We start from the raw sequence: 26,124 nt of genomic DNA, 5'->3' as shown, positions 1-26,124 counted from the left end.
AAAATTTGACTTTCAAATATAAGACTTAAGAGAAGCATATAAAAGTAAACAAGAAAAAGAAATCATAAGGGATTCAATAAGGTTAAACCGCTTACATTCCTACATGGGAAAATGAGACTTATAACTCCTAAAACCTTTCTCATCATTAGGGCAGCAAGAGTATACATAGACAGAGGGCATACGTGTGAGTTCAATATGATGGGATGATTATCTAAACCATAAAATTAAGAGGTGAGAAAGAGGAATGCACTAGAAGAAAGGGAAAGGAAGTAGAATGGAGTAAATGATATCACATGAAGAGGCACAAAAGGGATTTTACAGTGGAGGGAAAGGCAAGATAAACACCTCATTTTTCAAAAAATGTAGAGAACCAAGTCAAATTTATATAAATAAAAATCATTCCTCAATTGATAAATGGTCAAAGGATATGAACAAGCAGTTTTCAGATGAAGTCAAAGCTATCTCTAGTCATATGAAAAAATGCCCTAAATCACTATTGATTAGACAAATGCAAATTAAAACAATTTTTAGGTACCACCTCACCAATCAGATTGACCAATATGACAAAAAAGGAAAATGACAACTGTTTGAGGGGATGTGGGCGAATTGATACACTAATACATAGTTTATGAAGTTATGAAGTGATTCAACCAATCTATAGAGCAATTTAAAACTATGCCTAAAGGGCTATAAAACCATGCATGCCCTTTGACCAAGGAATACAACTATTAGATCTACATCCCAAACACATAAAAACAAAACAAAAAATGGCCTATATGTTCAAAAATACTTATAGCAGCTCTTTTAGGAGTAGCAAATAATTAGAAATTAAGAGGATGTCCATCAGTTGGGGAATGGCTAAACAAGTTGTTGCATATGATTTTGATGGAATGTGATTGTACTATAAGAAAGGATGGGTAGCAACTGATAAATGGTAAAAGGATATGAACAGACAGTTCTCAGATGAAGAAATTAAAGTTATCTATAGTGATATGAAAAAATGTTCTAAGTCATTATTGATTAGAGAAATGCAAATCAAAACAACTCTGAGGTACCACATCACACCTATCAGATTGGCCAACATGACTAAACAGGAAAATGATAAATGTTGGAGAAGATGTGGGAAAATTGGAACACTAATGTATTGTTGGTGGAGTTGTGAAATGATCCCACCATTTTGGAGAACAATTTGGAACTATACCCAAAGGGCTATAAAATGTGCATAACCTTTGATCCAGCAATAGCACTTCTAGGGCTATATCCCAAAAAGATCATACAAATGGGAAAAGGACCCACATGTACAAAAATATTTATAGCAGCTCTTTTTGTGGTGGCAAAGGATTAGAAATTGAGAGGATGCCCATCAATTGGGAAATGTCTGAGCATGTTGTGCTATATGAATGTAATGGAATACTACTGTGCTATAAGAAATGATGACTTCAGAAAAACCTGGAAAGACTTGTGTGGTCTGATGCTGAGTGAAGTGAGCAGAACCAAGAGAACTTTGTACACAATAACAGCCACATTGTGCAATGACTGATATCGATAAACTTAAGTTTTCTCAGCATTACAAGGATCTAAGACATCTACAGAGGCCTCATGATGGAAAATGCTATCCACATCCAAAGAAAGAACTGTGGAAGTTGAATCACTATCATTTTTTTTCTCTTCTGTTGAGTTTTGTTTCCTCTTTCTGATGTTTCTTCCTATTGGTTTTAATTTTTACCTACAACTTCACTAATGTGAAAATATGTTTAATAAGAATGTAAATGTATAGCCTATATCAGATTGTGCACTCTCTTGGGGAGGGTGGTGGGGAGGAAAGGGGAGAAAAATTTTAAACTCAAAAGCATGTAGAAATGATAGCTGATAAATCAAAATAAATTTAAAAAAAAGAAAGGATGGGTACGATGCTGTAAGAAAAAACTGGATAAATTTATATGAATTGATGCAAAGTGAAATGAGCAAAACCAGGAGAAACAGTAACAGAAATATTGCATAATGATCAACTGTGAATAACAGCTATTCTCAGTAATCCAAGACAATTCTGAAAGACTTATAACGAAAAAGTCTATCTCTCTCCAGAGAAAGAATAAATGCAGATTAAAGCATACTTTTCTTTAGGAACCCAATTTTTTTTAAAAATAAATGTCAAAATTGTTTTTACATGTAACTGGGGGAAAATAAAATAAATGTTAAAAATAAGAGTAATACTTGCATTATTTACCTCACAGGGTTGTTCTTACAAAAGTACAGTTTCAAATTTAAAACACTATGAAAAGTGAATTATTATCATTATTAGTTTGAAAGGATTTACTAAACCACTCAGGCTGTAAAGAATTTGGCACAAAACATTTTAACTATATCCATAAAAAGATAAGCAGCCATTTTTCTCTATCAGTTTAGGCTAACCACTCAAAGGAACAATTTCCTTGATTACTTTCTCAATTTTGTTCTACTATTTTGTTCTATGATTTCTACTACTCCTTATTCTTGTCTAGCCTATGAAGTGGCAAGGTTTTACGAAGTCTGGGACCAGTATGCTCTTTGAAAAAATAAAGTTCAGTTTACATTGACAGAGAAATGTGAAAAGGCATTTTGTTGTACCTTTATTGTGTATATCCCTGACCATTCTTAATTTCAGTGTTTTCCCTCTTTTAGTTATTTCCTATTTATTCTATGTATAGCTTGCTATCTCTATATTTCTTTGCATGTTGTCTCCCCCATTAGATTCTAATTTCCCTAAAATAAGGCACTGTCTTTTACTTGTTTTTGTATCCCCAGCCCTTAGCACAGTGCCTAGCACATAGCAGGTATTGATAGATGTTTATTGAATTCAGTTGAATTGAATCCATTAGCTGCTTTTGTAAAACTATGCAGCATATACTTCAAAAATAATGACGCAAATCCTGTCACACAGGAATGCTACTGAAGAGTGTTTTACCTAATCACATGTGATTAGTGAGAAATCTTTATTCCACTGACCATAGTACTTGATTTATATCCCACAGGTTATGACTCAAGAAATAATATAATATCATTTTTAGATGCCCACCTATGACATTTCATTAGATCCCATGCCTGGGCAAAGAAACCAAAAGGAAAAGGATTTTTGTTCTTTGACAAGCAATTTCTGAGTTCATATGTTCTGCCTTACAATAATAGGGAAAGGTTAGAGCACTCCAATTCATTTCTAATAAATGTTACCTTAACGTTTCTTTCCAAACAACAGTCAATTACTGCTGAACTTTTACCGTAAGTGCTTCACAGATGTAAAACTTAAAACATTTTTGAAAATCTCAGGTCTGTCAGTTAATCTGGCCCCAAGTTGCCCTAACATACATAGTGGCAGCTAAATAGGAGGCAACATCAGTCCTAGTGACCTTTTAAGAATTACAAGGAGATAGATTGGTCTCATGATGCTTTAATGGCTTAAATAGGAAAAATGTGTACTTAGTATTAGACGTTAATGTTGTCTTATTGTACTAGTTCTTTCAGGGCCACATATATTTACTTTGCCCAAATGAAAGCCTAAAAATAGCAATTTCCATTTGTATTTGAGTTGTTATTCTTCCTTTAAGTGCCTGGAAAAGTGATAGAGAATAAAACCATGTTCCATATTAATGAATATATGGTATGAACCTTTTTTTCCCCCAATTGCAGGACTATGGAATTACTGCTAGAACCCAGTAGTTGTGACTTCCTAGTCTGATAAATTATGGCCTTTGTGCACTGAAATAAATTTCCAATACTTAAGAGCATGTCTTATTCTTCTCTGTATCTCCTATAGATAGCCAAGTGCAGTTCCCTGAATGCATTAGACTTAAGAAATAGCATATTTTCTTTCTTTTCTGTATTTTTTGGTGAGAAAGAAAATGAAAAGAAGATGAATAAATGAGCTAGGTGCCATGTGGATGTGAAAAGGCTCTGAGTATGGAAGAAGCTGCTATGACCAAATAGCTTAAAGGGGTACTGTGTGTTCTATTTTAAGGTGACAGCATAATAGTATTTCTTCTGAATGATCAGCTACTTGAGTGATTCTTCCCTTTACTTTGAAAGATATCCTTGCTGCCTGCAAAGTGCTATGAAAGCTTTCCAGGCTGAGTGTATGCTAAATAGAGGCTTGGCTTGTTTTGTATCATGCCAATAAGCACATGCTTTGAGGAGAATTTATACCCTCAGGGGATTTGCAGATGGAAATTTGACATACATCCAAATATAAATTCAGGGCATCTTAATGTCAGTAACTGTGTTGTGCATTAGGTAATTCACCAAACATCATTTTAATAGTTTCTGCAGCATTTCAAATGCTTAGATAGTGAATGCATGCCTGCAGATCTGTCTAGAGGCAACAGTATTTCAAGGAGTCTAAATATGCACTACTGCCTCTTGTGTGTGGATGATGTTTATGTGTGTGTGTATATGTGTACACATATGCCTTTGAATTCATAATACACATCACAATATCTCAGTTTTTTCATGAGACTTTCAGGTAGATATCTGATTCCTTCTCTGATGTTAATATAATCATTTGGATGAGCATCCAATTTTGATAGCAGTTATATATTTACAAATTGATATTTTTATTTAAAAAATCTGAAACCTAAACTTTTAAAATTGCAAATTAGCAAAAAAAATGACCAATGAAAAAGGGAAAGTTTAAAATTGGAAATAGTTAAATCGATACATTTGGCAAAATTATCCTCAGAAATGATGAAGAAAAGATCATATGAAACAGTAGAGAGAAAATCTCCATGGAGGAATAGGGATCATCCTTATAGCACAATCCTGTCAAAGTAGAATAAAAGTCCATTTACTGGATTTGATTATCCAACAGTGATCAATACCCATGAAGTCTAAAGAAGGTATAAACTACTAACAATACAGCAGAAAGGTAGCACAGATGAATTTATTTATGGTTCCAGTTGAATGTGAGTGTATTTCAAGAAGTATCGATACATAATTGACATCATTTTGTCCTGGCTAGAATAAATATAGGGTAGTTCTGTTCCAGAGAAATAATTCTCATTTTTTAAAATATCATGCTAAACTTTTACATGCAAATGCAAGTGAATTCTGCAGAAATGAGTGACATACTCTCCTAAGCTCTTTTGATCCAATCAGTTATTATTGTTATTACCTAGGCATTGATTGTTAAGAATACCTGAAGTAGCAGCTGTGACAGAGAGTAAAAGTCATTAGAGTCTGGTATGTTCACAACATAATATAGGTAATTGTATTAGGACCATATCTATGCCTGTATCTGTGAAGAACAGATACAGTATCTTAGGGTATCTTGATCAATATAGATTGCAAGGGATTTAGACAGAATGAATACATCATCTTAACCCCAGGCAGATTTGATTATCATATACAGACATGACTTAATACTGTATTTACATAAATAAAATGAAGCGGTAAGATTCAGCAATTGCCTAGTCCCTTTTCAGTTGTCTGGATAAACAAACTTCATTGGGTTTGGGTTCCTTTGTTTTTGTTTGTTTGTTTGTTTGTTTGTTTTCATTCATTTTGTTTTTCTCTCCAAGGAAGTTTTCTAGTCATGAATTATGCAAATCATTGTTCCAGTTCTTCACTTGACTTAAGTAGGCATAGTTATACACTTCCCCACTCCACTCCCTGAGTCAACCAAGTCCTCTTTGGAATAAAACCACGGTGATGCTATGCCCATTGGGCTTCTTGTAAAATGAAACAAAGCTTATTGGACTTATGTGTCATAATAAATACAGTTTATATTTATAAAACTCTGATTTCTCTTCTAAAGCAGCCTTAGGCCTTAATGCATTTACTTTCCAGATCTTTGGGTGTCAAAGAGAAGCTGATTAATGAATCCAGGATACCTACAGAAATTAAGGAAGTTCTCAGAGGTTGTGCTATTTTACCATTCTAGGAGGATTTTTAAAAGGAGTCCAAAATAGTACTTGGGCCTTTGACTCTCTGATTTCTGGCACATGTCTCCATCAATTCAAGAAATAGAGAAGGAATTTATATTGGATGAACTCTTAGAGAAATCTCTGAAACTTCCTGCACCAAAGGGTATCTAGGACCTGAGTTTAAGTTTCTGTGAAAGTGGCACTATCAGTTTGAGGAAGAGATTGCCACCAGCCATGAAATGAGACAGCGCAACCCAGATCAAGTTGGACTTAGTTTCTACCTCACGTCCTTGAGTCTCTGAGACAGAGAATTTTTGGTATTAGTTATAAAAAAAAAAGTCCCATCATGATGTAGTAGATAGAGAATCAGCTTAAAAGCCAAGAATACCTGAGTTTAGGTCCTGTTTCTAAATCATAGTGGCTATGTGACCTTGGGAAAGTCACTAGTCTCTCAGAGGTTAACAGAACCCTCTAAGATTATAAATTGAAGAGAACATTCAAATATGCTTTGGTAAAGGAAATTTTCTTACCTGATAAATCCCTATACTAATGAAATCACAGATCTAGTTCCTGTTCCTATCCTCACTAGAAGACAGGCGAGAGGATGTGGCAGAAAAAAAATGGAGATTGGATACTCAAACTCTGCCACAAGCTGTGGCTTACTCCTGCTATGGATTTTCACTACTGTTATCTTGTACTTTTGGTTTCCTTTCAATATATTCAAGTTCATTTAAATGCAGAGTAAATTTCTTAGGGCTACATTGAGAAGAAAAGCAAGATTAAGCAAGAATGGGGAAGTAGAAATATTCAGTTAGTTAAGATTTTTAGGGAATTTACCTAGATCCTTATGTTTAAATTTAAATTAGGGTGCTAGACTTGGAAACTTGGAAGGTGTCTGTGAGCATCCCTAGTTGCAGTAAACTAGTGTAGTACAAGCTTCAAGCACTATGTAGTGGTTTACATAGATATAACACCCTTTACTAGCTGTCCCAAGCCATGCCACTCTTGTGAAATCATGTCTGTGCATTTGTGGTCAAAGGGTATAATACAAAACAAGTGTTTCAACTGCTTTAAGATTTTATATATGTTTTACATATAGAGATACAAATAGTTGCTAGACCTGTAATGCCACTAATATAAGGAACTTCCAGGTAAGGAAGTTCTCTCTACCAGTGAAAGGTGGTACCTTCTTTACAAATAATAATCTTAGAGAGTCCCCTAAAGCACTCAGAGGCAAAACATCTTGCACAGGGTCATATTGAGACAGGACTTGTAACCAGGTCTTCCTGTCTTTAAGGCAGACCCTCAATGCCATATACTATTTGCCTTTATTTGGTAATCACAAAAACCTGGTAAGGTATTACAAAAATTATTAAGCCATTTCATAGATTAAGAAACCAATGCAAAAAAAAAAAAGAAAGAAACCAATGCATAGAAAGATTAAGAGGTTTTCAAACGAGAGGTAACTAAAGATGTCTGTTGAATTCAATAACACTTCTAAGGATGCACAGCAAGTAAGATGCTGAAGAAAAGACTCAGATCTGTGCCTTTGGATCCCTTTCTGGGTCTCAGTTTTCATATCTGTAAAACATATGGCTTGGTTAACATGATCTCTAAGAACCCTTACAGCTCTAATTCTATGATCCTAAATCAATTATCTAAATCTATGATTGACTTGAAAATCAAAATTCTCTTTTCACCACACAGTTATGTCATAGAAAGATCATATTCCCTGATGACTAAAATGGATATTATTGTTGTAGGGTTATATATTTCTAGTGTGTGCCATAACCACATTGTGATATTTGGGGATTGGAGGCCCAACAGGGAAGTCATCATTTCTCCCCATGACAAAGTCCACTTACTTAATTTTTATGATTTCAACATATATATCTGGGGTCCCATCATCATAAAATTCTTACATAGGACTCTGCCATTTGGTGAAGCAATTTGACTGTCATGTATTTCTTCTCATCGTGAAAGAGAACTGAAATCCCATTTTCACTTACAAGGATGTACCTCAAAGACTTTATGGATTATGAAGATAATAATGATAACAATAATAATAAACATTTATATAGCACTTACTATATGCTAGGCACTGTGCTAAACACTTTACAATTTTCATCTCTTTTAATCCTCAAAATAACTCTGGGAGATATTTGCTATTATCTCCATTTTATAAAGGAAGAAATTCAGGCAAATAGAAATTAAATGATTTGTCCAACATCACATAGTTAGTAAATGTTTGAAGCTGGATTTGAACTCAGGTCTTCCTGAGTCCAGGCCCATGACAGCTACCGTGAGAATGGTCTAGATAATGTTGGAAAAGCCATATACAGAGAAATACCTCTCCCAGGCCATCTTAGCAACTGTAGAAGCTTTCTGATTCCTAGTTGGGAATGTTTGTGCATACTGGGAGAAATAGTCAGTAGCTTCTAAGATATACCTTATATTCTTTCTATATACTTCAAGAGAAAAATAGTCATTGAACATGAGGTTCAGAGACTTGATGATACTATTTAAGTATGTAGCACATCTTATTAAACTTTCCTTTGAACACATCAGACACAAAATTTGTGCTTTTTATCCAATGGCATTTAGAAGCAGGGGGGAAAAATCTGTTTCTTACTAGTTTAAGTGTTCTTCTCTTGATCCAAATATCCAACATCAGCATGTAGGACTATCATAGCCATGTAGTGTAAAGTCTTGGGAAACACCTTCAGTTTCCTGTTGTCACATGTGGGATAAATTATAGTATAGAGCAATATTGCATGGAACCAACATCTTCCATTATCTCAACAATAAGATGTCATGCAAGAAATGAAACTTGAGAGTCACTCCCTTATTTCTTGATATATCTTGTATCCATCAATCATCTGCTCTCACTGCTAGTCTTACCATCTTGAGACAACAAAGGGGAATTTTTTCTTTGAAACAAAGTTCTTACACATTGAGAAAAGACCTCCTGAGGGAAGATCCAAACTCTACACTGCATCTTCATATAACTATAGCTCAGTTTTCTGTGTATATCATAGAGCACTAGACTTGGAGTCAGAAAGAACTGGACTCAAGTACTCCCCTGAAACTTATTAGCATTGTGACCTTGGAAAAATCCTTTAACTTCATTGTTTCTCAGTTTTCTTATAAGTTTTATAAAAGATGCTATTCTGCATTAATAAAGGGACAATATGTAATCCCTCTTTATTGATGCAATCACAGGTTTAGTCTCCTTCCCTATTCTAGAACAATATAAATTATCTGACATCCCAAATTAACATCCCACCAAGTTGAGCCTAAACATCAAATAAGATAATTGAACATTCGACAGGATGTAAACAGTGAGGAAAAAGATACTAAAAACATTCCCTCAAAAGAACCCAAAAGTGAGAATGGTTTTGAACATGCAAACTGACCAAAGGGAAGAAAGTTAAATGCTTCTAAATAATAATTGATCGTAGCCTCAGTTTTCCCTCAGGTCAACATTTAGCACCAAAGCAATAAAGTTGTTTTTTTTTTTTCTATATACTTTGTCTGGAATCTATGCCTAAAGAGTTTTTAAACTACCTGTGCCCTTTGATCCAGCAATAGCACTGCTTGGTCTATTTCTGAGGATGATTAAGGGAAAAAGAAAACAACGTATGTGTTCTGGAAGGTTTATAACCGCTCTCTTTGTGGTAGCAAAGAACTGGAAATTGTGGGGATGCCCATCAATTGTGGAATGGCTAAACAAGTTGTGGTGTATGGTTATGATGGAATGCTACTGTGCTATAAGAGATAATGAGCTCAATGATTTTAAAGAAATATGGAAGGACTTATATGAAATAATGAAAAGCACAATGAGCTAAACCAAGAGAGCATTGTATATAGTAAAAAGAAATATTGTCTTCAGAAGCAAATTATTAAGCAAATTATTATTATTGGGCAAATAAGTTATTCGACTATTATAAAAACCCAAATTAATTTTATATAAAGGACATATAAAAAAAGATGTTATCTGCATCCAGAGAAAGAACTGATAAATAGAAGTAGGTATAGAGTAATTTTACACATACACACATATTCACACACACACACACGTGTGTGTGTGTGTATGCATATATATATATATATATATATATATATATATATATATATATATATATATATATATATATATATATATATATATATATATATATGTACACGCATATTTGGGTCTAATGGTAGCCATTTCTAGGGTGGGAGTGGAGAAAAAAATAAATTTACAGGGTAATTTTGTTGTATATTTGAAAGGAATAGTGAGTAGTTTGTGGTAGATTTGTAGTTTCATGTGCAGTCATCTTTTTATTGTATTATATTATGGAAATGCTTGTTTTATTCCATGAATTAAAAAAGAAAAAAAAAGGAAAAAAGAAGATATATATGCTTAATAAAGACAAGAATGCAGGCTGGGTAAATGAAGAATAATGCTTTTGCTTCCTTAGTTTGCATTTTGTTCTATTTCAAATTCATTTTCATGAGACAATCTTGGATGTAGAAGCTATTAATACCTGTCAGCCTGTCATAACAGGGAGAGATTTTAGCCTCTCTATTTTAGTCAAAATGGATCTGAGATAGCTTGGGTGGTTCTGAAGACATGAATAGCAAGAAGGTCAGTGTCATTGTATGTATGAAGTGAGGGAGTATGGGGAGTGATAGAAGACTAGAACTATGGAAAGGGATCAGGTTATAAAGGCCTTAAAAGCCAAACAAAGGATTTTAATATTTGATCCTGGAAGTAATAGAGAACCACTTGAGTTTATTGAACGTGTGTGTGGGAGGAGCTCTATGTGAGAGAAAATAACATGATAAAATCTGAATTTAGGAAGATCACTCAGGCATCTGGATGAAGGATGGCCTGGAGTGGGAAGCAATTTGAGAAAGGAAATCCAAACAGTAGGCTACTGTGATATTTCAGGTGTAAAGTTATGAGGTCTTGAAGCATGGTGGCTGATGTGTCAGAAAAGAGAAGGGGACAGACAAGAGAAATGTTAAGAAGGTAGAACAATAGGACTTGGCAACAGACTCAATTTGTGGGGTGAATGAAAGTGGGGAATCAAATATAACACAGATTATAAGCCTAAGTGACTAGGAAGATTTTGGTTCTCTCAAAAGTAATAGAAAAACAGGGCAGCTAGATGGTGTAGTGGATAGAGCACTGCCCCTGGAGTCAAGAAGACTTGAGTTCAAGTCCAGCCTCAGACGCTTGACACTTAGTAGCCGTGTGACCCTGGGCAAGTCACTTAACCCCAATTGCCTTGCCAGGAAAAAAAAAATTAATAGGAAAACTTAGGAAGCTTTTTTTTGAGGGGAGAGGGAGAAAATTAGTTAAGTTTTAGATATATTACTAAGATGTCTACAGAATATCCAACTAAAGTTATCAGTTGAAGATCTGATACTGTCAGTGAGGAGAAACATTAGAGCTAGATAAATAGATCTGAAAAATTATCTCCACAGAAATGCTCACTGAATTATTGGGAGATGATAAGATCACCACCTGAGATAGTAGAGAAAACAAAGAGAAGAAATGAGCCTTGGGAGACTTTCATAGTAAATGGGGATGACCTGGATGAAGAGCCAGCAATGGAGACTGAAAAGGTGTGGCCAGGCAGGAAAGAGACCAAGTCAAAACAGTGTCACAAAAACCTAGAGAAGAGTCTCCAAAAAAGTATATCATTGAAGAGGAGGATCAAGAGAGTCAGAGTCTACAAAGAAGTGAAGAAAGATGAAGACTGAGGAAAGGATCTTTGGTAACTTTGGAGAAAACAGTTCAGTTGAATGATGAGGGCAGAAGCCAAATGAATCAGAGTTTAAAAGAGAGTGATGGGGGGGATGGAGGAGTAGATGGGAAAAGAGGGAGCACAAGTTAAACTTTTCTTCTTTGAAACATGATTGTCTAGAGGTGCAGAAAACATATTTGCTGCCTACTTCTAAAAGTTGGCTTTATGATTGTAGGGACTATTTTTTTCACTTAGAAAAAAGGACATTAATTCTTAATTCCTGTTCAGTATTATGGAGAATAAATACAGAAGCAAATGAAAGTGGTTCAATGGCCTAGCTAATGATCAAGTTAATGTTTTCCCCCTACTGAAAACAATCATTTTCCAAACATTTATCAATTCTGCCAAAAAAGAATGTGACACACTAAGTGTTATCAATCACTCTTTTAATGTTCAGCTTAAAATATTGTGAATTCTTTTTAGTAAATTGTTACAGGTTTCCTAATAGCATGCTATTAAGCAGAATCCTACTATTTTAATATGATAAAATTTTAATCTCTTCTTGAGGAGTTCTGATGGGTAAGAAATAACATTAGGTGAAAAGCAAACAAACAAAAATCTCTCAGGTACAGAGAAGGAAGTAAGCAATAGGATCAAAAGCAGCGAACTTTTACCTTTAAGGCTGACCAATAAAAGACAAAAGTCCATGCTTAGTCAAACCTTAGCCTGGTGGTAAATATAAACCCCAGGTAGAAAAATAATTCTGTTTTTCTAATAGCATACATGTTTGAATTTTTAAGTTAGACTTAAGCTCAAACTTATGTCAGGGTAATAGTTAATAAGTCATTGCTATCCCTATATATTTTAGTATAGAAAGAGACAATATCTATATCCTCTTGTTTGACTTTTCCCTAAAGCAATTGTCTCTAAACTGTTTTCAACATGCAACCCTAGCAGTAAAATTTTTTTGATCATTCACCCCCTAATATATGTATATTTACAAAATAATGTGTGCATGTGTGTGTATATATATGTGCCTGTTTGTTCCTCAAATAATACACTATGTACATTAGAAAACAACTATACATATTCAAAAATAGAAATAAAGAAGATGAATTCAAGTCAGTTTGCTACCAAGGCCTGTTGCTTTCCCTTGCAACATCTCTTAAATATTCTCCCTTCTCTTCCCTGACATTGCCACCACTCTGATGCACACCCTCATCACCTCACACCCACCCGGAATATTACAATAGCCTGCTGGTGAGTCTGCTGGATTCAAATCTCTCCCCACTTCAATTCAACCTCCATTCAGCCACTAAAGTTATTTTCCTAAAGTACAGGTCCCACCATTTCACCCCCTACTCAATAAACTCCAGTGGCTCACTATTGGCTCCAGGATTAAATAAAAATCCTCTAGCACTCAAAGCCCTTCACAACTTGACCCCCTCCTACCTTTCCAATCTTCTTGCATTGTACTCCCCATTACATAGGCTTTGATCCAGTGACACTGGCCTGTTTTTGTTGTATGAGAAAGACACTCCCTCTTTCAGCTCCAGACATTTTCTCTGGCTGTCCCTGGTACCTACAATGCCCTGCCTCCTCATCTCAAGTCTACTGCCTTACCTGGCTTCCTGTCAGTTCAAACTAAAATCCCATCTTCTACAAGAACCCCTTCCTAATCCCTCTTAATTCTAGTGTTTTCTCTCTCAGTTATTTCCTACTTATCCTTTTTAGAGCTTGCTTGTGAGCTTTATTTGTTTCTTTTCTTTGCCTATTAGATTATAAGCCCCTTGAGGGTAGGTGTTATGTTCTGCCTCTTTTTTGTATCTTCAGTGCTTGGCACAGTGCCCAGCAAGTAATAAGTAGTCAACAAATGATTATTGGCTGATAAATTGATACTTTATTGTTTCATATTAAAAAACCTTTTTGTTTTTTTTTTGTTTTTATTTTTGCCCAACCCTTTCAAGTAAGGACCTTGTTCATACTTTAATAAAAAAAAAAAGAGACCCTCATCCATCCTGTTCTATGTCTTAAAACTCTTTAACATTATCCCCCACTATCTGTTCTCTTATTTCAATCACTGAAAATGTAATGATTTTTGTTGTAAGGGTCATCTACTTTACATATGTCCTTGATCCCAAACCCATTTTATCTACTCCATCAGGTTGTCATCTCAGTCATCTCTCCTTCTAATCTCCAATTGCTCAAATAGTTCTTCTCCTGCCTAAAAAATCACCCCATCCTCAAAATCTTTTATTAGTGCTAATCATTCACTTATGTCATCACACAATATCCCTGCTCCTATTCTTAGCCAAATTCCTTGAAAAAAGCTATCAACCATGTCCTCCCTTTCTCTCCTTTACTTCTTAACCCCTTATTATTTGACTTCCAACCTTATCACTCATTTGACAATGCTCTTTCAAAGTTACCAATAATCTCTTTTAGGAAAAAAAATCATTTAACAAGCATTTATATTTCTATCCCCCACTTCCCCCCAACATCAATAAAAGAAACTGCTTATTAAAATAGTATAGTCAAAAGAAGCAATTTTTATCATGTCCCATGTCCATCGGTCAGACAGTAAATATTTACTATATTGCCCTGGTATGTGCCAGATACCATATTGAGTGGCAGGCACACAAAGAATGGTAAAAGACAATTCCTGCTCTCAAGGATCTCACATTTTAATGGAAGAGATAACATAAGGACAACTTATACACAGGAAAAACTGTAAATAATTTACAGAGGAAAGGCACTACAGTTAAGAAAGAGTGAGAAGTTTAGGACACATATAAGGTTGTGAGCCTACGTGACTAGAATGATGGTGTCCTCAATAGCAATAGCAAACTTTAACATCTCATTATGAGTCCTTTGCCTCTCTATCAGGAGGTGAGATATGTGCTTCATCTTCATTTCTCTGGAACCATTTTTAGTTATTTCACTAATTGGTGTCCTAAAGACTTTGAATATTTACTTTCTTCAAGTGTTATCATTGCATAAATTATTTTGTTTCTGCTTACTACACTCTGATCAGTTAATATTAAGCACCACAGATTCCACTGAAGCTATTTAGTCATTTCTTATGATACAATAAATTTCCACTATATTCTTATATTTTAATTTGTTTAGTGGAGGCGGAGCCAAGATGGCTGAGTGAAAGCATCAACTTACTTGAGCTCTCCCCCAAACCCCTCCAAATACCTATAAAAATGGCTCTAAACAAATTCTAAGGCAGCAGAAGCCACAAAAAGAGAGAGTGAAACAAATTTCCAGCCCAAGACAACCTGGATGATTGATCAGAAAGGTATATCATGCGGGGCTAGAAGCTGAGCACAGTGAGGCATGGGCGTGCAGGCCAGAGTGAACCTGGAGCAGGCCTCAGAGGACTGAATCCCAGGAAGCTGTGGAGGCTTCCAGACTCCTCAATGAAAGAATGCCAAAGACGACTTAGAAGGTCAGTGGGAAAAGTCTGTTTCTGCGGTACTAACACAGGAAGGCAGGGTCTCAGATCCATTCCCCAACAGCATGGCCCTGGGGTGGGCAGCTGCTTCCCTAGCTTCTGGCCCACAGACTGAGGGGGAATCGAGTGGCTGATCAGAGGGGGATTGTAGGGGGATTGCAGCACTTTGCCAGTGCTGAGGCAGAAATCTCCTGCTTTGCCCGTGCTTGGATCTGGGTCACAGTTCTGGGTGGTAGTCCTGGGGTGAGGAGCAGTGCTGGCATGGTGCAGCTTGTAGGGGCTGTGGACAGGAAACCTTCCTCACAGTTCCAGGACAGAAAGGAGTGCTTGTGGTCACTAATAGACCACAGCATAGGCCAGGAAAAAAGTAAACACCTCGCCCGTTATCATACCACCTTGGAAGAACTGAAAATTTACGGGTCCCCACAAGTATCTCTGAAAACAGCTATATAAACCCCAGAAGCTTGGGACAGTACATTCTCCACATTTTTTTACCTTAACAAAGAGTTTAAAACTCAAGTAATTGGTCAGAATTATCAGCAACCAGAAGAAACAGTCAGACCATATTATCTTAATTTGGTGACAAAGATCAAAATATACAACCAGAAGAAGACAACAAAGTCAGAGATCCCACATCCAAAGCCTCCAAGAAAAATATGAATCAGTCCCAGGCCTTGGAAGAGCTCAAAAGGGATTTTGAGAAGCAAGTAAGAGAAGTAGAGGGAAAACTGGGAAGAAAAATGAGAGTGATGGAAGAAAATCATGAAAAACAAGTTGACAGCTTGCTAAAGGAGACCCCCCAAAAAACTGAAGAAAATAACACCTGAAAAAATAGCCTAACCCAAATGGCAAAAGAAGTCCAAAAAGCCAACGAAGAGAAGAATGCCCTAAAAAGCAAAATTGGCCAAACGGAAAAGGAAGTCCAAAAGATTACTGAAGAAAATACTTCCTTAAAAATTAGAACAGAGCAATTGGAGGCTAGTGACTTTATGAGAAATCAAGACACTGTAAAACAAATCTAAAAGAATGAAAAATAGAAACAATGTGAAATATCTCATTGGAAAAACAACTGACCTGGAAAATAGATCCAGGAGAGAGAATTTAAAAATTATTGGACTATCTGAAAGCCATGATCAAAAAAAGAGCCTAGACATCATCTTTCAAGAAATTATCAAGGAAAACTGCCCTGATATAGTAGAACCAGAGGGCAAAATAGAAATTGAAAGAATCCACAGATCTCCTCCTGAAAGAGATCCCCAAAGGAAAACTCCTAGGAATATTGTAGCCAAATTCCAGAGTTCCCAGGTCAAGGAGAAAATATTACAAGCTGCCAGAAATAAACGATTCAAGTACTGTGGAAACACAATCAGGATAACACAAGATTTAGCAGCTTCTACATTAAAGGACCACAGGGCATGGAATATAATATTCCGGAGGGCAAAGGAGATAGGATTACAACCAAGAATCACCTACCCAGCAAAACTGAGTATAATCCTTCAGGGGAAAAAATGGTCATTCAGTGAAATAGAGGACTTTCAAGCATTCTTGATGAAAAGACCAGAGCTGAATAGAAAATTTGACTTTCAAATACAAGACTCAAGTGGAACATGAAGAGGTAAACAGGAAAGAGAAATCATAAGAGACTTATTAAGGTAGAACTGTTTACATTCCTGCATGGAAAGATGATATTTATAACTCATGAGACCTTTGTCAGTATTAGGGTAGTTGGAGGAAAAAATTATAGTATGGATAGATAGATAGATAGATAGATAGATAGATAGATAGATAGATAGATGGGACAGGGTGAGTTGAAGATTAAGGGGTCATATCTGGAGAATAAAATTAAGGGATGGGAGAGGATTATATTCTGAGAAGAAGAAAGGGAGAGGTAGAATGGGGTAAATTAACTCTCACAAAAAAACAGAAAAGAAAATGCTCTTACAGTGGAGGGGAAATGGGGGAAGGTGAGAGGGAATGAGTAAATCTTATTCTCATAGGATTTGGCTTAAGGAGGGAATAACATACACATTCAATTGGGTATGGAAATCTGTCTTACCCTACAGGAAAATAGGGGGAGAAGGGGACAAGAGAGCAGGGGGATGATAGAGAGGAGGGCAGATTGGGAAAGGGGTAATCAGAAGGAAATACTTCTGAGGAGGGACAGGGTCAAAAGAAAGAACAGAATAAATGGGAGGGCAAGATAGGATTAAGGGAAATAGAGTTAGCTTTTCACAGCATGTCTACTATGTAAGTGTTTTGCATAACTGCTTATGTATGACCTATATTGAGTTGCTTGCTTTTTCAATGAGGGTGGGTGGGGAGGGAGGGAGGGAGAAGATTTGAAACCTAAAGTTTTAAAAACATATGCTTAAAAAAAGTTTTCACATGCACTGATAAATAACAAATATAGGAAATGGGGTACATAAGTCTGTCCTGCCCTACCAGAAAATAGAAGGGGAAGGGGATAAGAGCAGGGGGGAAGAGATAGAAGAGAGGACTGACTAGGGGAAGGGATATTCAGAATGCATGCCATCTTGGGGTGGGGGGAGGGGTGAGATGGGGTGAAAATTTGGAACTCGTCATCTTGTGGAAGTGAATATTGAAAACTGAAAATAAATAAATTTATATTTTAAAAAATCATTTAAAAAAATTTGCTTACCTGTTCTCCAGTAGGTGAGCAACCCTTCAGTTTCCAGTTCTTTGTAACTATGAAAAAAGCTGCTATAAAATTGTTCCACTTCCATGTTCATAAACTTAAATTCTTGTATTTGATCATAATCTGCTATCATTCTACTTTTATCTCTTCCTTGCAACCCCAAATGCTGTTCTAGGGCCATACCTAGGTTGAATATTTTTGGGGGGCTATCTATATATAAACAGTTTGATTCAAAATTACACTACAAAATCCATAGGATCATGTAAGGTATATTGATTTTGATTAATATTTAGAAAAATGAGGATAGCAGAGGTATTTGTTTATTATCTAATCAATGCACATGAAGATCAGATGAGAGGAGGAAAGGATTTGGAAAGAGGTGGTTTTGTTGACTACTGAGGGGTCCTGTGGTCTTTGTTAATGGTTACACATGGCTCAGTCCTGCTGAGAAGGGGTTCTACATTTCCATCACCTTAATAGAGTGGCTGGGAAAAGTGGCTTCTATTTGGTCTCACGTCAAATTCAGTGGATAGGTAGGGCTGCTTGCTGCTGTGTCATGATGGAAGGATTAGTTTCAGCAAGTGGGCAGGTCCTTGAAGGGCTCAGAGAAGGCTCAGAGGTCTATGACAACAGGTAGGCAGTTTTCATGGAAGTTGCATGCTTCCTGCACACAGGTTTCTTCCTTCTTCCCCTCCATCCCATGTGTTAGTGGGCAGGAGCAGCTAGAAAGCCATTTCTTCAACCCCAATGGGAGCTTTCCAGGGCACAGAAAAGGTGAAGGAAGTCACCAGTGAGGACCTTGGAAGCAGCTAATATAGTCAGTCATCTCCCAGGTTTGAGCCATGGGCCCCAGGATACCCAGAATATCTATGGTCTTTCTCTTTCAGCTACTCAATAGGAACTAGGATCTAGACTAATGTCAAGGACACAGTCCATTCTAAAATTAAGTGAGGATGTTGATACCTTTGTCTCAGGTTGGTGGGGTCTTTGAGTAACTGCAGAAGAGAGTCATTTTACTAGGCCATCACACTCTTACTATCTAGACCTCTTGGTAATTGGTTCAACTCTGTATGTCCTCTTCTCTCCATTCACTTGTACCCTTATGCTCTCCATGATCTTTCTTTGCCAAGACTCTAATATTTCTAGCCTTTGATCCTACTAACATGTGCCTGAAGCTAAAGGAAATGGAAGCTAAAGAAAAATTTAAAACTGTGCTGACTTGATTGACTACAAATTTGTGGTACATTATCTCAACTGGGCCCTCACTATATTAATACAATCCTTTTCCATGTCCTTAATCTATTCAATATCCTATTCACCACACTAGCTTTTCCAAATCTTTTTATTCCTCTTAAATCTCTCACGGCTTCTCTTCTTTCTGTCCTCCCCACTAAGAATTTTACCATTTGAATGTATTCTCTGAAAGCTCCTCCTTCTTCTTACCTCTTTATTTTACATTACCCAGGTGTCTTCTCCCACTCCCTTCCCCACCCTTATCCCTTCTTAGCAAGGCACATCCTCTGCATGCACACATGAACACATTCCATCCTGTCTTCTCCTACAGATTACCTTCTTCATCATCCTAACTAGTCTTCACTCTCTCTCAGAGAGCTAGCTTTTTGCCTACTATATACAAACAATCCCATGTCTCTTACATCCTCAAAAACCTGACTGGATCCAAGGATCTTCACTAACTATAAAGCTTTATCTTTCTTCTCTTTTGTAGCTAAACATCTTTTTAAAAAATTTATATATTTATTTTTAGTTTTTAATATTCACTTTTATAAGATTTTGACTTCTAAATTTTCCCCCTCCCTCCACTTTCCCCTCCTCAAGACAGTATGCAATCTAATATAGGCTATACATATATGATCATATTAAACATATTCCCACACTAGTCATATTGTGAAAGAAGAATAAGAACAAAAAGGAAAAAACATGAGAAAGAAAAAACAAAAAAAAACAACAAAAGAAAGAGAAAATACTATTCTTTGATCTGTATTCAGACTCCGCAGTTCTTTCTCTGGACTTGGATAGCATTTTCCATCATGAGTCTTTTGCAATTGTCTTAGGTTATTGCATTGTTCAGAAGAACTAAGTCTAAACAAAGTTGCTTTTACTGTGTACAGTGTTCTGGTTCTGCTCATTTCACTCAGCATCAGTTCAAGCAAGACTTTCCAGGTTTTTCCAAAGTCTGCCTGCTCACCATTTCTTATGGAACAATAATATTCCATCACATTCATATACCGCAACTTGTGGCTAAATGTTCTTTTTTTTTTGACAAAAGTTAAGAAACTTTAGTCATTTTCAACAAAAGTTAATATGCATTTAATTCTTGAACTGCAGTTTAAAGCATCCACAAATAAGCGTTATTTGAAATTTTTTTATAATTTTCTAGAAACCACAAAGTTCAGAATATAGTATACTTTTTTCCTTTTAAATAGCAACCACCGAAAATGCAGAAAACCAATTACAAAGAAAATCTAAAGTCTCATTTGCCTAAAAAAAAGTGTGTGTGTGTGTGTGTGTGTGTGTGTGTGTGTGTATTTACAATACTTGCAATCTTGTAGCAAAGACAAAGACACACACACAGTGCTATCTGGTTTAAGGTAGAAACCTTAGTCACTAAAAAATTACTATATCTCATTTAAAATAAGACATCATCCAAAATGTGTTCATTTTAACCAGATTATCAGAAAGCAAGCTACTACTCCTTAGCCAGCTTGTGTTTCAGCACAAACCTTAACAGATGTTTTTGTTTTCTAAACAGGAGCCCATATTGTTCCACCTTTCACGGTATAACGGTAGATGTGGATCCAAACTTGAGAGTTCTGCATCAAAGCCCTTGTGAGGAGCAGTGAAGTCCTCATACTTGTTTAAGCTTTACATGAGAATGAAAGATTCTGTCTCACAGCTCAGCACATCTAAAACTGGATATGAGCACCAGATGGGATCCTGGGATTCACATTATGTCTGGGCTGCCTAATCTCCCATCAATCCCTCTTCTCTGGCCAGTGGTTGGGCCCTCCTGCTTTCCCACCCAAAGAATTGTACCCTTCAAGAAGGCACTGAAACAAATCCCTAAGAATCCAGATTCATTCCCTGAACTCGACTGTTTCTCCCAAGTCTCCATCATCCTCAGGTCACTCCTATTCTAATTAATCAGTAATTCTGGTTGAAGGCTAAGGCAGAGGCTATGTCTAAGAACAGAAAAGGACACTAAGAGGTGACAAGCTGAGTCATTATAGGATTGGAACATCGGGTAAGAAAATCCAAACTGCCTATCATGGTTCTTACTGAGCTTCTGTCTCAGAGGTTAACTTGGTGGTATAAAGTACCACCATATACAGGCACAGGGAGAAGGTTAGTCTATGTGGAGGCTGGGACTAACAGCTGCTAGAAAAGAACATATCCCAAGTTGCCCTTTCTACATCTCTTTGGATTCAAAGTTTAATCCTCTACTCAGCTACGGAGCCTCTTCTTTAAAAAAAAAAGAAGAATAAAAAAAGGTGGTAAGGAATCAAGACCTTTCAGGTGGTAAGCAATCAAGACTTTTCCCCTCACCCCTGTTTCCTTGCCCCTCGTCCTCCACTCCTTTTTCAAGAGATGTCACATTGAGTTCCCACTCCCTTCCCACCCTTTGGCTGAAATTTACTCATAACTCATTTGTCTGTCCCCAAAACGTGTCCCACTACCCCTCCCAGAACAGTGTCCTTCAAGAAAGCCAAGCTGGGGAGAAGAGAGGAAGCAGGGGTACCAGGGGGCCACCTAGGTCCCAAACAGATCTCATATTTGGCTCCTGGTGCCAGGTGAGTGATAACAATTTCCACAGCCTGGTGCTTCTCATTCTTTGGTGGAATTGAACACATCCTGGAGGTGACTTCATCTCCTTCCTTAAGTATTCTCCTTCAAAATAAAAGATATGAAGGAATATATCTGGGCTACCATTAGCTGGTGTAATGAAGCTGTACCCTTTGGAATGGCAAAAGCATTTACAGATCCCTTGTAAATGGGTCCCTCGCCTACACAGTTACTGAAAAGGTCTTGGTCCACCGGGTTGAGAAGGGGTTGAAGAAAAGGTACCTTCTCATGAAAGGTGGTGAATGGTCCCTTTTTGGGGTAGATAGGGAGAGTCTGGATAGGGGCAGGTCTTTGGTGGTTGGGGAGGCTCCACTGACATAATTTACCTGAGGCTTTGGCTCCCAGGAGCGCAAACAACTCAGACAGCAGTGGTCAGAGGGCAGAGAAGGGAGGGTGAGAGCTGACTGTGTGCAACTGATCATTTCAGTTCTGTTGCTCATATTGTTTCCTTTACCCTCTATAGTTTAGCTTTTGACTCCATCTTTCAACTAAAACTGATCTCTCCAAAGTTTCCAGTAGTCTATTAATTGCCAAATCTAATGGTTTTTTATTCCAACTCTCATGCTTTTTAACCTCTGTAGGTTTCCTAGAGAGAAATCTATCCTATTCTCCTTCTACCTGTCTGACCACCACTTCTCAATATCCTCTGCCAGATCTTCATTTAAGTCATGCCTACTAAATCTGGGCCTTGGGGATCTGTTCTAGGCCCATTTCTTTTCTATTTCATTTGGTAATATCACTCCTATGATTTCACTTATCGTCTCCCTGCTGTTGCTTCTTAAATTCTAGATTTCTAACCTCTCTTCTATTCTCCAGATTCACACACCCCCAACTGCCTATTAGACATTAAAACTGTATGTACCATAAACATGTTAAAATCAACATGTCCAAAACGAACCTCTTTTGTAAGTATTCATATTACCGTCAAAGGAATTAACATCCCCCTACTGAGCCAGGGTTACAATTTTGGTGTCATCTTCAACTCCACATTCTCTCTGACCTCTCATATACAAATTGTTGGCCAGTTCTGTCAATTCTATTTTCCTAATATCTCTTGAATATGACTCCTTTCCTGTGATACTTCAAAACCTTGGCACAAGCCCTCATCACTTCATGCCTAGACTTTTGCAATAGGTTGTCGGTTGGTCTCCCTTGCCATAATTCTCTCCCTTTCAGAGTCTATCCTTTGCTCAGCTGTCAAATTACTCTTTCTAAACCTTAGATATGATCATGTTACCTCCTCTTCAAACTGGCTGGATAATCACTTCATAGCTACGCTGTAATAAATATTTTTTTTAAAGGTATACATTGGATTAGATTGCCATGCTGTTCCTGACAACTCTCAATTCTATGATTCTGACTGTTTCCATATCTCTCAGTTATACAATATTATATCCACACCTCTAGAATCTGTATTGCAAGTAGAACCACAAGCTGTATATTGAAAATATTGCAAGCAGGGGGAGTATCTTGGACAACTTAACATTTTCTTGTAGTACATAGGTTGCCACTACTGTTACTACCTCCACCACAGAGACAGTAATTAGTATTTGTTATCTACTGAGGTTTGACCTATATGCAATTGTGTAGAAATTTGTATGTTGAGACTCCATAATTCTCTGAAAAATCCTTGCAGGGATCAAAAGGATCCCAGAAAGTCCAAATTTAAATCTAAGAAATATCTATCTATGATTTTATATACTCATTTAAAACTGTTTCTGTGCAATATTCTATTAATTATTAGCCACCTTAAAATGGAATTTTCCCTCTAAATGTGTTGCAGAAACAATTTTTACTCTACTCCCTGCTCCAGTTTTTTAAAATGTTTCTTTTCCCAATAGAGACTACATTTAATAGGCTCTAGCTCTTAAAGAATTTTCATTCTACTTAAATAATCATCCAAAATAAAATCATATATGGCAGTAAACACAAATCAGATATTTAGTTGAAATATTATTATAATAAATTCTTCTACTGAGGTCTCAGTTTGCATAATCAAGTACTCACAAACATACATCAAACATTTATTTTAAGAGGAGAGTTTTGCTATTATCATTGGCTTTACTTTAAATATTTCAGAAAAATCAATTACATTATTTATGCACATTAATAATGCAGCTATGGCTTTCATTTTCAATAACAAGTTATCAAATAAAATGATTTCTTTTAAACATATATTAGTAAGCACAGTGAAGACTCTTGAGTTCATGATATGATGTGGTAGAAATGAAGGAAGAATATAATATCTAGACTTCCTTGACCACATGAGTAGCTGTTTCATCTAAAAGCATATAGAAGACTTAATGGAGTTATGTTCTACTTTACTTGAGTAAATAATCCTTAATCCTCACAGATTTTAATAGCAATGGAAGAATAAATAACAGATGAATAACTAGGAAAGCCCACTCCTTCCCCTATCATAGACATGAAGAATTTGAGAACTGGAAAGGACTAAGTCCAACCCATAAATGAAAGGAATCCCCACTACAGTATAAACAAGTGGCCATGCAGCTTCCAGTATGGATTCCCAACGAGGAGAAAACCAGTACCTCCCAGAGAGGCCTATTCAGTTTTTGGACAGCTCTAACAGATCTCAAACCTAAATTTATTTCTTTGAAACTTCTATACAATTGTTGCAGGTCCCATTGTCATTTGGGGCTTAAAGAGAACATGTTTAATACCTTTTCCCCATGATAACTCCCCAAATACTTAAAGATGGCTCTCATGTACCTCCTAAATCTTCTCTTCCCCAGGCCAAGTATCCCCAATTCCTTCAAACGATCCTCACTGGCTCTTTATCAACCTCCCTGCACTCTACTGGATTAATTTAATCTTAACAATGTTCTTCTTAAACTATGGCACCCAAAAGTGAACAACTAGACAACTAAAGTATATTTATCCCACTTTATGAAATTCAAATGAACATAGACAAGTAAAAACAAAAAAAAATAATACTAAAGATGGTATACATGGGTTGGGGGAAGGTTGTAGGATTCTGGCTCTCAGCCAATGGAATACTGCCAAGAGAACATCATTTCCCTTCCCAGTTCCCACTCCACCCCAATTCAAACAGAACAAAACAAACACACACACACACACACAAACACACACACACACACACACACACAAATACACACACACATACATACACACACATAAACACACATCACATTTTATAAGTGGTATGTATCTAAGTGGAAAAAATTGATAAGACTCTACCTACATAACCTGGAGTATTATCTTAAGTACATTAACCTCTACAATTTAGGAAGGAAATTGACAAGATAAAGAAAATAAAGTAGAATGCAAAGGGAATGCTGAGAAGTCTTGACTTTATGTTATATGTGCATCAGTCGAAGGAAATAGGTATGTTTAATGTGGAGAAAACAAAACTCAGATAACCCTTTTAGGTATTTAAAATGCTGTCATGTGGATGAGTTATTATTATATTTGGTCTCAGAAAATAGAACCAGAAGCCATAGATGAAAGTAATAGAAAGACAAATTTAGGCTTGATATCATGAAAAGCTTCTAAGCAGTTTCCCATGATCACTGCCAGGTATGTCATGGTTGGCCATGATAATTTCTAAAACCCTTCAAACTCCAAAACATTGTGATCCAGTGATTCTATGCTTCTGTGATTACATTAACCTTTTTTTCCCCACTTTAACAACAGAAAGCTGACATGGAAGAAAGAACAGGATTACTTAGGATGACGGGAATCAGTAAATCTGATATTCCATAATTTGAGGTCTGTTGTTTGGAGTTGAGTAGCAGGTTAAGATTATTGAATAAAAACTGAGTCAGAAGTCTATTGACTTAATTTTCCCTCCTAACTTGTATGCTAAAATGCCCAATATAATAAAATAAGTAACTGAATTAATTAGAGATCTCAATTTAATCTTCTGTAAGCCACAGCTGCTGAGAAACATTGAATTGATGTACCTTGTCATGTCAATGTTCCTCTGCCTTATCAAGGCTGCATCTAGGGCCTGACAAGTCAGGAGTCTTGCTCTTTTCCAGAATAGAATTACAAAAGTCAACATTGGATTGTTAAGAGAAAAAGTTCAGATCCACAGATACTATAAGAATGAAGAATAAGAGATTGGCTGATTCCCAGGAAAATTCACCAATGGTAAACCAATATTCTTACTGAACAGGAAAAATAGAAATAAAAATATGGTTCTTTGATTGCCAAGGAGAAAAAAAAAGGCTATGAAGAGCTTATATCTAGGTTTAGGTTTGAAATCAAAGATCATTTAGAATATGTATATGTCAGATCATAGATAGATAGATAGATAGATAGATAGATAGATAGAGTGCCAGGCCTGGAGTCAGGAAGATTTATATTTCTGAGTTCAAATTTGACTTCAGACACTTACTAGCTATGCGACTCTGGAAAAGTAATTTAACCTTGCTTACCTCAGTTTCTTCATCTGTAAAATGAGTTGGAGAAGGAAATGGAAAACCAGACTAGTATCTCTGCCAAGAAAACTCCAAATAGAGTCACAAAGAG

The 26,124-nt window shown here is 36.5% G+C and overlaps 1 pseudogene; it reads right to left on the bottom strand.

Moving 5' to 3' along the window:
- Positions 1–21,410: 21,410 nt before the first annotated feature.
- LOC110222101 (calcium-regulated heat stable protein 1 pseudogene) lies at positions 21,411–21,928 on the bottom strand (annotated as a pseudogene).
- Positions 21,929–26,124: the final 4,196 nt, after the last annotated feature.

Source organism: Phascolarctos cinereus, unplaced genomic scaffold, assembly GCF_003287225.1.
Source record: "Phascolarctos cinereus isolate Bilbo 61053 unplaced genomic scaffold, phaCin_HiC Scaffold_4;HRSCAF=312, whole genome shotgun sequence".
Classification (NCBI taxonomy): domain Eukaryota; kingdom Metazoa; phylum Chordata; class Mammalia; order Diprotodontia; family Phascolarctidae; genus Phascolarctos; species Phascolarctos cinereus.
The sequence above is the reverse complement of the archived record's forward strand: the minus strand, read 5'-3'. Positions and strand labels throughout refer to the sequence as shown.